The sequence below is a fragment of the Harpia harpyja genome, chromosome 1 (genome assembly GCF_026419915.1).
Source record: "Harpia harpyja isolate bHarHar1 chromosome 1, bHarHar1 primary haplotype, whole genome shotgun sequence".
NCBI classification, from domain to species: domain Eukaryota; kingdom Metazoa; phylum Chordata; class Aves; order Accipitriformes; family Accipitridae; genus Harpia; species Harpia harpyja.
The window spans coordinates 34360890-34373686 of NC_068940.1; the positions used below are offsets into that span (position 1 = coordinate 34360890).

Sequence of the window (12797 nt, forward strand, 5' to 3'; positions counted from 1 at the left end):
TGTTTAACAGAGAGGACATTCCTGGCAGTTGCTTTGGCAGGAGGGTGCCTTCCCCGTGACAAGAGCTATTCAGCACCATTTTAGGCAAAGAGAAATCTGATGGCTTTAGAATCATGCAGTGCTAGCGAGGGGGAAATGAGAAAGATGCATGGAGTTTCTAAGATGGTCCTGTTCTCCTCATTTGGGCTAACTTTAATTTTTGAATGCCAACCTTTTCCCTACAGTATCTCCTTAACTTTCCCATTGCCATTCATGGTATTTTAGGACAGCTTTATCTGGAGTTATGGGCATATATTTCACCTGGGTTTCAAACATAGTATGCTTTTATCAACTTAAAAGCATCCTGTAGGCATCTTGCTTTTTGGACTATTTCAGGGTTTTCTTTTTTACCTAATCACCTCATTCTTATGTAGTACCTTTTCTAGAAATTAAGTACCTGTATGCTGGATGCCCTGGGCCTCCTATCCCCCCACAATTGTATTTTGGCTGTTACCCACTTAAACCCTTTTGAACTGAGTCCTGAGCACCACTCAAGATCAAATTCAGAATGGTATCTCTTCTTGTGGGTTCTAAGATTAGCCATTTGATGAAGCAGTCATTTACTGTGTCCAAAATTATTCATCCCTACATCATGTTCTGAAGAGGCAGTGACCCAGGCTATATGAGGGGAGTTGAAATCTTCTACTATTGATACTTGTCTATAATTTACATCTTTTCCTTAACATTTCAGCTCCTGAAGTCTTACAAGTTCTTTTCACTGAAAACTGAAATTTCTGGAGTCACATTTAAGTGTATTTTATTCGCTCAACATATTTTTTCACTGAGATGGTTATGCAAATATTAATAACCTCTGTAAACAAGAACAAACCACACAGGAGAAATGCCTCCTTAACCTGGTCCCTGAAGACCCATTTGGAGCAAATGCCTGTGTGCATAATACAGTTTTTTCTAATTAGCATCTCTGGCAACAAGCCACTTGGGTATATTTGATATGCTTTTATCTTAAGATGAAATTTACATTTGCTGCTAGGTAGCTCTGACATCTTCATTCTTGTTTTAGATCTCTGTCATAACATGATTATTGTGTGATCACTACTTGCAGCAAACCAGCCCCTATTTGTATAGGGTTCAGGCTTATCTACAGTGATGGGCTCTAATCATGCCAAATAAGGAGGTTTTGGTTGTTCGGGTTTTTTTGCAACTTACCTCTTAGATTTCAAAAATTATTGTTGTAAAAGTTGCAAGGCAGATTTTGCAAGGCAGATTTTTTTTTTTTCTTGGAGCCATATAACAACTCCAAGATACAAGCTGTAAAAACAACCAAGAAAATAATTGATAAATAAAAGTGTCTTTCTGAAGAGACTGCAATTTAAATATTCAAAAAAAAGGGTTAGTCAAACTTTACAAGACAGACTGTGGCACAGACTTTTCCAAAGTTTTGACCAACTGGATATAGAACAGATCCTTTCCTTAGTCCAGTATTCTAACCACAAAACTTTTTCCTACCACAGAGAGCTAAGTCCTTTCAAAAATAATTTTTCAAGGACAGATTCACAATCAGTGTTATAAATTATTACAGCTTTTGTGAAATCAGTTGATCTACCATTGCATATATCAACTAAGGATCTGCTACAGGACTGTCCAGTAAAAAATAAGTAAGTAAAAAAATATACATCAAATGAAAGCACTATCATAAACATTAGAAATAGATAGTAACGGGATTTCTTATGCTATGAAAAATTCCATAATTTTCAAAATTTTTATGTTAAAATAGAACCTTATTTTTCAATTCTTGGAAACAATGAGAAAATTTTCCCAGGTCACAGTAGGAACTGTTGTCTAAATCAGAGCAGTCATTCAACTAATTCAGTTAAAGCATTTTTCACTATTAGGTTCCTTACCAGCTGCTTTAGTGAAAACTGAGCCCTTATTCCGAAGTGGAAAAAAGGATGGAAAATGTCATACCATTGCAAAGTTACCTCTCATAGACATCACTTTCAGAGATTAGAAATAGAAAAAGCAAACTGCAATAATAAGGTAAAGTGACTGCTACAAATCAAACAGCAATCTAATTCAGTTCACCACGTGGGCCTTTGGGATTTTCATACCTTATGTGCTTAATCACATTTCGGATGATGTCCATTCTTTAAGAAAAACATTTCTATTTCCCCAGGTTAGCAGATTTCTTCCTCCAAACAGCTTTGTACTCCGTTCTCTCTCTTTACCACAAGAGCCTGTTAAGTGTTTAGGTCAAAACCACAGAACAGGAAAACACTAACACAAAATTGGAAATCTTTTACCCACTCTCAGTTGAGATTTGTACACCTCTAACACCACAAGGAGAGTAAGGAAAAGTATTGCAGTCACACAAGTCTGAAGTTGTACCGGGCAGCTGTCACTGTGACAAGACCATGCTGAAGTAAATGCTACCCATGATGCTACCCATATGAGGTCTACTATAAATCAACTCCTTTTCAATCCTCCAAAAACTACATAAATCACATTCTGTTAACTCAGGGTTGCTTTATAATTGCAAAATAGTGCCAGATTTCAAGCAGAAACAAGGGATTGGTGGTGGACAAAATATTTCCACACATTTGAGATCCATAAATTAATCAAGTATAATTTATCAACTTGTAATATCAATAATAATATAGCATTCATGGCATGCTCTTGTGTATAACATTTAATGCTTACAACATAGCCACTACAGATTATTACAGGTATGAGGACTGGCACTACTAGGAATTACACATTATAGATTCAATCTATTGACTAACACTATAAATCCAATGGCAAAAACCATATTGATCTTTTAAAAGGAGATTAAAATACTTTATCTAGGTTTACTTAAAAAAGATGTTACCCCCAAGAGCCACTGAAAGTCTCCTTAGCCCTTTAATGTGTATAATTTCACTTCGTTTTTAAAGGGAGCTCTTAACCTGGCTTATTTCAGTGCTACACGTCACAACATTGCCTCAGAAACCATTCAGTGGGCAAAAATGAAGGACAAGCAGTTGAGTGCAGGATGATGAACTACATGTGGGAATGGAAATAAATAGTTAAAGGCAGAACAACTTCTTAATTGGCTTTACCTTCAAAGCACATGTCCTAAAATTTTGTCCCAGGCTTAGATTTCAGAGAAGAAAAATTGTGCCTGGGAATGGTGAAGTGTAGGATTACAATACGAAAGAGAGAAAGATCTGGAGCCAAAATTTCAATAGAGACAAAACTCAGCTGGAGAGATTTAAAGGGAAAAAGAAAAGTTAAAGTCAAAGCACACTACCATCAACAGCCTTAAATGGATTCCAAGATTTTGGACCACTGTTTCTCTATTGGAAAATACCTGATGGGTTCTGGTAAAGGTTTCATCTTCATTCCAGTCTGCTGGTTCAGTTCAGTTACCCTGTTACTCTGTGCAGTAGATCTACTGGCTGAAATACTGCTGATGAAACAGTGATGTTGATCTGTGTGGCAGAAGGTCTGGGGCTCTTTTAATTTAGATCCTGAAGTCTTTACTAGAACTTGTACGTGCATGCTGTTGGCTACATAATCTTAATGCAACATTCTGTAGTCATTCACTGAGAAATATTATCACCACTGTATGGTGGCTTTGCTGCAAAAGTTGTGAATGGGTCAGGGAACTGTGGGAAAAGGTAGATGGAGAAGGCCTTGGAGAACTGGGTTCTCGCTCCTACCCCTGCCAGACTGCTCATGGGGGAAAGGAATAAGTCATTTAAACAGGGTGCTCATCTTGAAACTACGGTTGACATGCAAAACTTCAGGTAGGTAAGAATCCACAACACAATTTAGTAGACATTATTCTCTAAGCATATAAAATGCTGCTTTATCTAATGGTTCTGGAAAATCATAGTATACATGTCTCAAGTGAGGCAGTCAAAATTAGTATTTTTAAATCTCTCTCTAATGCTCTGCACACTCATCAACTATGTAAGGTGGACACACCAGCCCCACACTACTTAGGGTTTTTGTGGAGCAGGTACTGTAGTGATAGGCGCTACAAAAAAGCTTCTGAATATATTAATACTTCTGCCTTCATAGTTTACTGGAGAAAAATGTGTGTGATCATGCACTTAAAGGCTGCATCATAATGCGTATGCACAAGGAACCAAATGAAGGTTGCGTAGGCAACCATGATTCTGGCATTTCCTAAGTTTTTAGTGCTTGCCTTTAAAATCTTAATAATGTGCTCTTAATATAGTGGCTTTCTGGTATATAACATGTAATTATCTGAAATTACGTATGTGATGTTTTCTCAGTATCTGGAGAACATTTTAGTTTGTGCTTTAAAAGGCTCCTGAAGAATAATCATTATTTAACTAAAACATCTTTGGCTTTCTTTTCATGTTGCTTTTGTGTGGAAGCCACAGAACAGCTTTTCACATACCAGATGAATAATGTGTAGGAAGAGTGAGAGAGGAAGGGAATTGATGCCTTTTTTTTAAGTATGTGAATTTAGTTTCACCAGGCACTTTATTTTAATCATAATGCACATCCAAACTTATTAAAAAAAAAAAAAGGATCTCCTTCTGAATGCTTCAATATGTTGTTTTATACATTATTGAAAAAGTTCATATTTTACAAAAAAATACATTTCTTTTCAACTGTTTTTTTCAGTTGTAGGTTGAAAATGAATATACATCAGCGTCTTAAATACTAGGTAGCATAAAAACATTCTGCAGCTTCAAACTATACAGCAAAATGCAATCATATGCATGCTGGACAACTGTTAGATTACCTGAGCAGATTTAAAGGTTTCATAGAAATAAACTTTCTTACACTGTTGGACTTTTTAGATAAACTCTTTTTCTCATCAGTGCCAGGAGGAAAGAGACCAACTATCCAATACATGTGTAAACTAAAAAGCATTGTGACATGCAGTGGGAAAAATTCCCTGTTCCTTGCCCCCCGCCCCCCACAACATAACTGTAGACATAAATCCCTCTCCCTACTGAAAAAGTGTATATATCAATATTGAAATGAAGCACGTGTAATAGACAGTTATGCAATTAATCTGCCAGCACCATCACTTATTCCTAGTTTTGGAGGAATACATTCATGGTTATGAAATGTATGATTTTTGGAGCACGAAGTATGAAAGAACAATCCTACTTTTTCAGCTAAAAGATAGCCAATGGATTTTTTTTTTCTATATTCCTAATGACCACAGAGATAACACATTCTTGCGTATTGTATCACAAGAAAAATATCATAGGAGTCCTAATTCCTTAATGTTAAAAGCTAGCTGCATACCCTCAACATAGGATCTCAGCAATATTTAAAAAATGCCCAAAGCTTTAGGGTACATAATGTCCACTCAGCTCAGTTAAAACTCCAAGTAAATATGATAGATCAGTTTAACAAAATAAGGCATCAGTAGCAAGAAGTAAGTATTTATCCATTTTTCTATTCAGTTCTTCTATTCCTTGCTACTTACCGCTGAGTGCTGCTGTTGCTCGGAGCACACAGAATGCAGCAGCTCAATCCGAGGAAGAAAACGATTATTTCCTTTCACCTTCTGTTACTGTTCTCCCTTGAAACTCCTTCACTTTTTCTCTTCAAGTTGCATAGGAATACAAGGATAGACCCTTTGGGCTCTATCCAGGTCTGTTTATATTATGTAAAACAGATGAATGCATTTCCTATTTTAACCATGAAAATCATGTCTTCACTGACAGGCGCCTGGATCATTAATAGTATACTGTATGCAACTGTGAAACCCCACGTAATGCTCAGAATTTGGCTCAGTTTTCTAAATGAAGAACCAGATGAAAATCTGCAAATCAACTTCTCTTTGTTGCAAAAGTTTCTCTTTTTGTCTCCTGTAGAAGAAGCCAGAAGTCACTGTTTAACCAATACAGATTTTTCATTGGAAATGCTGGAGAAGACCTCTAGACTTGGTTTAACACCAGAACCAAACACACTGGAGATGTTTTGGTCATTAAAGTGCCTCTAACCCCACTGTAACTTTCGGTCTGCTACCACATCAGACCTGTGATTCCTTTCTCCCAAGGCAATTTTGACTTATAGCACTGTCAGCAAACTGCTTCAGCACTGTTTGAAAAGATTCCAGCTTAAATTATAGTAGTGAAAGCCTGTTCTGGGCTTTTCCCTTACTATTTTTTCTAGAATATTTAAATTTCATATTATTCCCCACCCAAGTCTTAACCATACTTCCCAGAATGCAGGAAAACAGTCTTTCCTTCCTGCAATCCTAAGTGCCTTCATTAGGGAGACTTAACATTGAAGTGTTTTGGAAAGGCAGATGCTCCAGATTTAAAAGAAACAAGAGAGGACTCTCAGTGAACAGCTGCATTGCTCTCAGCTTCAAGCGAGCTATATCTCAGAATGGTTTTGTACATTATTTTGTCACTGGGAACATATTATTACCATCTAAATTTAAAAACACTGGCTTTCTTGCATGAAGGCAAAAGCAGACTTAAAACCACAATGACTGTTCTGTTCAAGTATTCTATGCCAATGATGCAGAAAATAAGATCAAAGTGAAAAACAGTTCTTGTTTGAGAAGATCTTCACTTGCAAGGTGTCTGTACAGAACTGGCCAAAAACACAGGTATAGGAATTCTTCTACACTTTCAAATACAATCACTATCCACAGTTCTGTGCTGAAATCTCATTCTGCAGCTGCTTCAGCTCTTTGTTGACTGCTCAGAAATATCTTGCCCCTACTATCGAGCAGTATTATTTTACATCTGTTAGTAGATTGAAATGTTGGACATTAAACCCATGTTCCAAAGTTATAATTTTTCAGTTCTAAAGGAAAATATTTTTAAAATAAACCAAGCACTGTCTGCTTCTGTAGATATTAGGTCACATAATTCTTGAAATTGTGTTCTGGCAAACAATTCCACTTTGGAGCTCTGAGCATATCTCTTGCTCTTAAAATGGCTAGTGAACTTTCAAAATCCAGGGAGAAAATTTAAACAATTTAAAAAAAAATCTCATGAATTTAAACTAAATCACAGGGCTTTTTTCCCAGTGAAATATATATTAACAGTTTCTTTCTCTAATTAAGTCATCTTATGCATCTTCTACAACCACCCACATTTATTTTCCACAGTGGTTTAGCTGGTGACTGAATGATCCATTGCAACTCAGGTAAATTGCTTGTTCTGAGAAAAGTGCACTAATCATATGGATAATATAAGATTGATTCATTTTAATTCAATGAATACATGTAAAACGGAAACAGACTTTCAGTCATAAACAAGACTTCAATGGACAGCCTGTTACTTATTCCCTGAGGGATACTTTAAGGAACAAGTTGAATGAAGTACTGTTTCAATGACTATTAACATCATTGGGAGTCTTTTCAGTAATGTCAATGGCATAACTTAGGTCAAAAATTTTGTATACATATATATAAAATATATATATATGTTCTACCTAAGGACTTTTTTACATTTTCTGAATATAATTTTTGCATTTCAGAAGTATCTGATTCTCTCTAGAAGGGGAGCCAGCCCAAAAATTTGGGAACTTTGCTTTTTGAAAAATATGGGTTTCCTGATTGTTTTTATGTAATTATATCTGTAATGTGACAAGAGATTAAATATCTTAGAGAACTAAATGCAATGACAAGATGAAAAAAAAATCCCATTTTTTCTTTTAGTATTTAGTAGAAGTTTGCTAGTGAGCATTATCCTGACCCATCAATCAGTGCCTGGCCATTAATCTAACTGTTATTCAGCAAGTTCTTCCTATTATAATCTCTTAGGCATGTGCTGCAAAGTCTAACGATCTTTCTGTGTTGTATCATAAAAGAAAGAAGGATGTTGAGTCATCTTATAAGTCTCTTCACCTAGTTGCTGGCAAGACTAGCCTTTTCTGAATGATTCCTGAATGGAGGAATGCTAAAATTGGGCAGGTAAATACGGCTCTGATCAGAATACTAGACAGCTGGGTAAAGTAGGGAAAAGTGTAAGATAACTTCAAACAAGGAAAATGACAAACATCCTCATATCTAAAAGCATATTTCCTTGCTTGTATTGAAGTCCTTAATTAAAAAAAAAAAAGACAATTACTATCTCACCATTCTGTGTACAGAATTCATGCCTTCTACTTACTGAAGTTCTGGAAAAAGCTATGACAACCAAAGGCCTAACTTTCAAATGTAAATAAAAAATGTTAAGCAAAATCTCTATCTATCAAAAATTAAAGACTCTAACCCAGCAAAGTTCCCAAACGTGCTTAAATTTAAGCACGTAGTCTTAACAGGGTCAATAGGATTCTTCTGTCAGTGAGATGCCTTATGCGCAAACATGCTTCTTTGAGTTTTAAAACCACGTTTGCTAAGCTTCTAAATACTTGAAATTTAGGCACACAAGTTTGAAAATCTGGGAAAAGCTTCTTAAATGTTTTGCTGGAAAATAAAACAGATCTTGTCAGGTTTAGAAGTTTCTATGAATCTTTCCTCTTTAGGCCAACCAAACTGGTTGTTCAGCAATGGAGGAGTTGTGTCATGGCCAAGCAGGTAAATGTTGGAGGGCTTCTGAGGCTGACTGCAGCGACCAAGGGAAGTTGAAACTTTTGATACAGGACTGAGCTAACAAATGAATGAACGTACTGAGAAAGTTGATGTTTCGTACTCTTGCTGATGGGCAAAATTCCCCAAAAGCTTGGAATGGCTTAACTTCAGATTCAGATTTTCCATTGCTATAAATATAAATAAAATAGAACTTTTCCTCCTTAACAGGACCCAGACTTTAATCTTACCTTTTTGCACGAGACTCAGAACTCTCATTTTTACACTTCCATATATGAAGCACCTCTGGCAACTTACACTGCAGGAATAAATAATATCTACAGTGAATTTATGCCTTTTTAAAACATCTCTTTAAGAATCTGAACTCTCTTCATACACTTTGGTGTTCCCTATATACTGGAGAACTAAATTTTTGTTAAGCTTTTCTTAGCAAACATACTTCAAGTACGTGAATTTTGTAAAGCATCCTAAAAGTTTCATGTAAACTTGTGTCCATGTGGTAATAGTTTTAGATATAATATTCTACCTTTCAGCTGTCAGTGCTAGAAGACATTCATTTATTTATGAGATCATAGATCTTCTTTGGATTACAGCTAAAATATAAGATATTCTTTGCTGGTATCAAATGGTGACCCCTTTCATTAAAGCTGGGCAACGTTCCATCTTCCAATGTTTTATTGTGCAGTTTGTTTAAAAGTCTTTCAATAAAAAGAGATTAAATTGTCAAAGTTACCAGGTAATGACTTGAACAATTGATGTAGCACAAACTTGGCATACAAAACCCTATATGGATACTGAAAAGCTTGTTTCCCCATTGAGGAAGGGGTGGGTGGGGGAAAATTGGCTAGGTTACCTCTTGAAAATCAAAGGTAGTTTGCTTCTGATTCTTGTTTTTCAAGAAAAAATGATCGTGTGAAAATTTGTCTGTGTATCAGAATGCTGAGTGCTAATTTTAGAACTCTTCAGATAGAATCAGCAGACTCTTTGAAACACACTGAAGAAAAATTGGCATTTGAGGAACCCCTCTTAAACAGGTTTTAAATTAGGTGAAATTAGGACTATATCTTACTCAGTATTTCTTAAATACCCATAAATTTTGTTTGGACTCAATTTTGAGACTTTCTTCTATCAGATTTAATGCATACCTATAGAAGAGGCATATTCATAAACATTGGAAACTACTCTTTAAACCAGAAAATTTGAGATTAGATTTAGAAAGACTGTAGAATGAAACATTTGTTCTATTGTTATGAACCTGAAGAAATTCCTCTTATTTTAAAGCTTGTTTCATTTGAATATACTTAACATGCTTGGATTGCTTTGTTACTACTTCAGTAATCAACATTTGTAACCTTTTCTGATTTGGAATTGATGTTATAGTAGAAAAAGAGAGACCAGATATTCCAATATATTCCTGGAAGTGGCTTTAAAATGTCCTAAAAAGTATTTCCAAAAGCTACAAAATTAATATACCACTCTCCCTTTGTCTCTTGATCAGCTTTAATTAGGATATTTTTGGTTTTTAAATGTGGCAATAAGTTCCTTTTGTTTTCTCAATAAGGCCTTTTGTCATTTTTTATTTTTATCATCTGTCATAAAAATTTGTTGTATGTGTAAGCAATTTAATGGTTCACTGAAAAGTTGTTATGCAACTGAATTGGATAAAATCCTGCCCCAGCCTAGAAATTACTGTAAGAGGGAAACAGCAAAATGGTGAAAGGCTCAGAATTTAAATATGTTTTCTGTTTGTATTTATTACTTTTATATGTGATTTTGTATAGCTACTCTCTTCGTTACCCTGTGAGTGTAAGAGGGAAAAGAAGATTAGGTACCTCGTGTTGAGAGATCAAGAATAAGACAGCTGCTGCCTATTCCTAGCACAGTCAAGGCTCTAGAGTCATAATTTAACCAATGGGGAATATGTAGTACCATATCTGTTTTACATAGGTCTGAAATGATTATTTCAAGAGTATGCCATTGCTAGCTCCATTTAATTGTTAGTTTTTCAAACAGAAGCCATTCAGTGTAATGCTGAGCTATTATTAAAATAATTAAGCCTGGACTTAACATTGTAGGTGAAGAATGATAAATGCAGTATTCCAGCTGCACTAATGTCAGAACTCAAGGGCTTTCTATCAATACTCATTACAATCCTGTAAATTAATACAGTGGATGAGAAATATTTTCAATTGGTAAAGCTGTTGTTGATACAGCTTATTAGCTACTGTGACAGTATATACAGCTATTCTGACTGTGTGGATCAGGATGCAATTAATGCAAAGGGAAGATTCTGCCAGTATTACTCACTCATGTCACTAAATCATACATATTTCTGTTGACCATTGTTGTGATTATCTACACAGCAAAGCGTTACTCTATGAATGAAAGCTGGATAATTTGACTCTAAACTGATTATACATAAGTACTACTCTAAAAGAAGTGAAAGACCTAACATTGCATTTTTTATTTCACTGGCACTGATTTCCACAGGAATAAGAGCTGATCTTAAGGTATTTGACAGAATAAAGAAATGTAATCGTGCTATACACTTGTTTCTGCAATCACAAGATATAACTTCATAATTCAGTTTATTTTCCAACCATAGCATCCTCTGAGAAACTAGAAACTCTTTCTTGCAAAGAACCTTTGTATTGGACTAGGTTATCTTCTGCTATCACTTCCAACCTGAATTACCCTATGGTCCTATGATCTGTTTACGTAACCCTTACAAATAAAATCCATGTCCACATCCATCAATTATTTACCTATATTTTTACAGATGTCCTAAATGTATATTTTTGACCTTCAGGCAGAAACACTGAAGCACAATAGAAAATTCCACTTGACCAAAGATGGAAAAGCTTAGAAGCCTATAAATTATCCACTACTCTAGACTGCTAGAGTAACTTTTGTAAAACAAGAAATAGCAAGTCAGGTTCATTTTGGCTCAGTATAAAAAATGCAACCAGCGGAAGTGGAACAAGTGTTGATAACCAACAGCTAGTATTGTTTAACTTCTTGGTATGAATTTTTGTATTTGCGATTGAACTTGCTGGTTTGAGGTCCAAATAAATTTTTGAGGCAAGCTTTACAGATGTTACCTAATATCACACACAATATGTATTTCTCTTCTCACCTGTTAAAATAACTTCTAACATTCATCACTGCAGAGCATATCACTTGAAATATGGATGACCATTTTTTCACCAGCCAACATAAAAAAAAAGTGAAAACAGCAATGTCAAAAAGCAGTAGCACTGAACTGCAATTCCCTTTAAGAATTTCTCCTATCTCTTCTCACATTATGAGCCTTACTTCACAATTTCTCTTGCCTTTTCATTTGAAATTGTGACGATGTCTCTAGACTATAACAATGAGAAAGCAATTTGCACACTGTCTAAAAGTATGTATTTTGTTTGCAGTCAGTTCTGAAAACACTGACTTCTGTCCTCCCTATACACAATAAATCATTAAACAACTGAATATAAGCATACTGTGCATTGCACAGGCCATAGAGCCTTGAAACCATATTTTCATTGCTCTGAGGACTAAAACTGGCTAATGTTTTTATGCATATACGTAGATCCAAATTAACATGTCATGAATTGTTGAATTTTTGTCTAATAATGCTTTCATGGACTGCTGGTTTGGGCCTTGCTTCATCAGCCTCCCTCAAAAATTGCTATAAGAATTTGAGACTGGCTCTACATTAATCAGCTAATAAGACTAAGATATACCAACATGACATATATCCTCATACACATACGTCTATCTGTAGCACTGGGAGTACCAGAGATACATTAATGCGTACCAGAGAAAACCACTCCAATATTCAGCACCAAGGTCAGCTCAGGACTACACACAACCAATGGAAGAGGACCTTGATTCATTAAAAAGTCAAAACTCCCATCAAAAATATAGAGCAATCTTGAATTAATAAAACACTTGTTGGAAATAAGCAATCCCGATAGAGAAGATTTTATATGAAAAAATCGAAACCTTAAATTTTACTCATTAACTATATTCTTTATAGCACATTCTATGTGGAATATAATGTAAATGGTTAGATGTGAGATACAGTTTGTAACTTTACTCTTAGTAATGCACAATGCAGCTGCCTGTATGTGTGGTGGAAGAAAAGCCAGATGAATTGTGCGCTGCACTTGCTTCTATTTTTCTTTGAATTGCCTATATAAAAAATATGGGCTAAATTGTGCCTTTAGGCACAGTCTTGAACAAAGATCATAAATTGCACAATCTCAGAAGACAA

General features: G+C 35.4%; 1 protein-coding gene across 3 annotated transcripts in view; it reads right to left on the bottom strand.

The window, feature by feature from the left end:
* PHACTR3 (phosphatase and actin regulator 3) overlaps positions 1 to 12797 on the bottom strand; it is a 115914-nt gene that overhangs the window by 76888 nt on the left and 26229 nt on the right. The window contains exon 1 of one of the 3 annotated variants that reach the window (XM_052786340.1): positions 5459 to 5576. The exons of the other annotated variants lie outside the window; for them this stretch is intronic. The gene's annotated coding sequence lies outside the window, so the exon portion shown is untranslated. Of the gene's footprint in view, positions 1 to 5458; positions 5577 to 12797 lie in introns of those variants that run through there. 3 annotated transcript variants of the gene reach the window in all.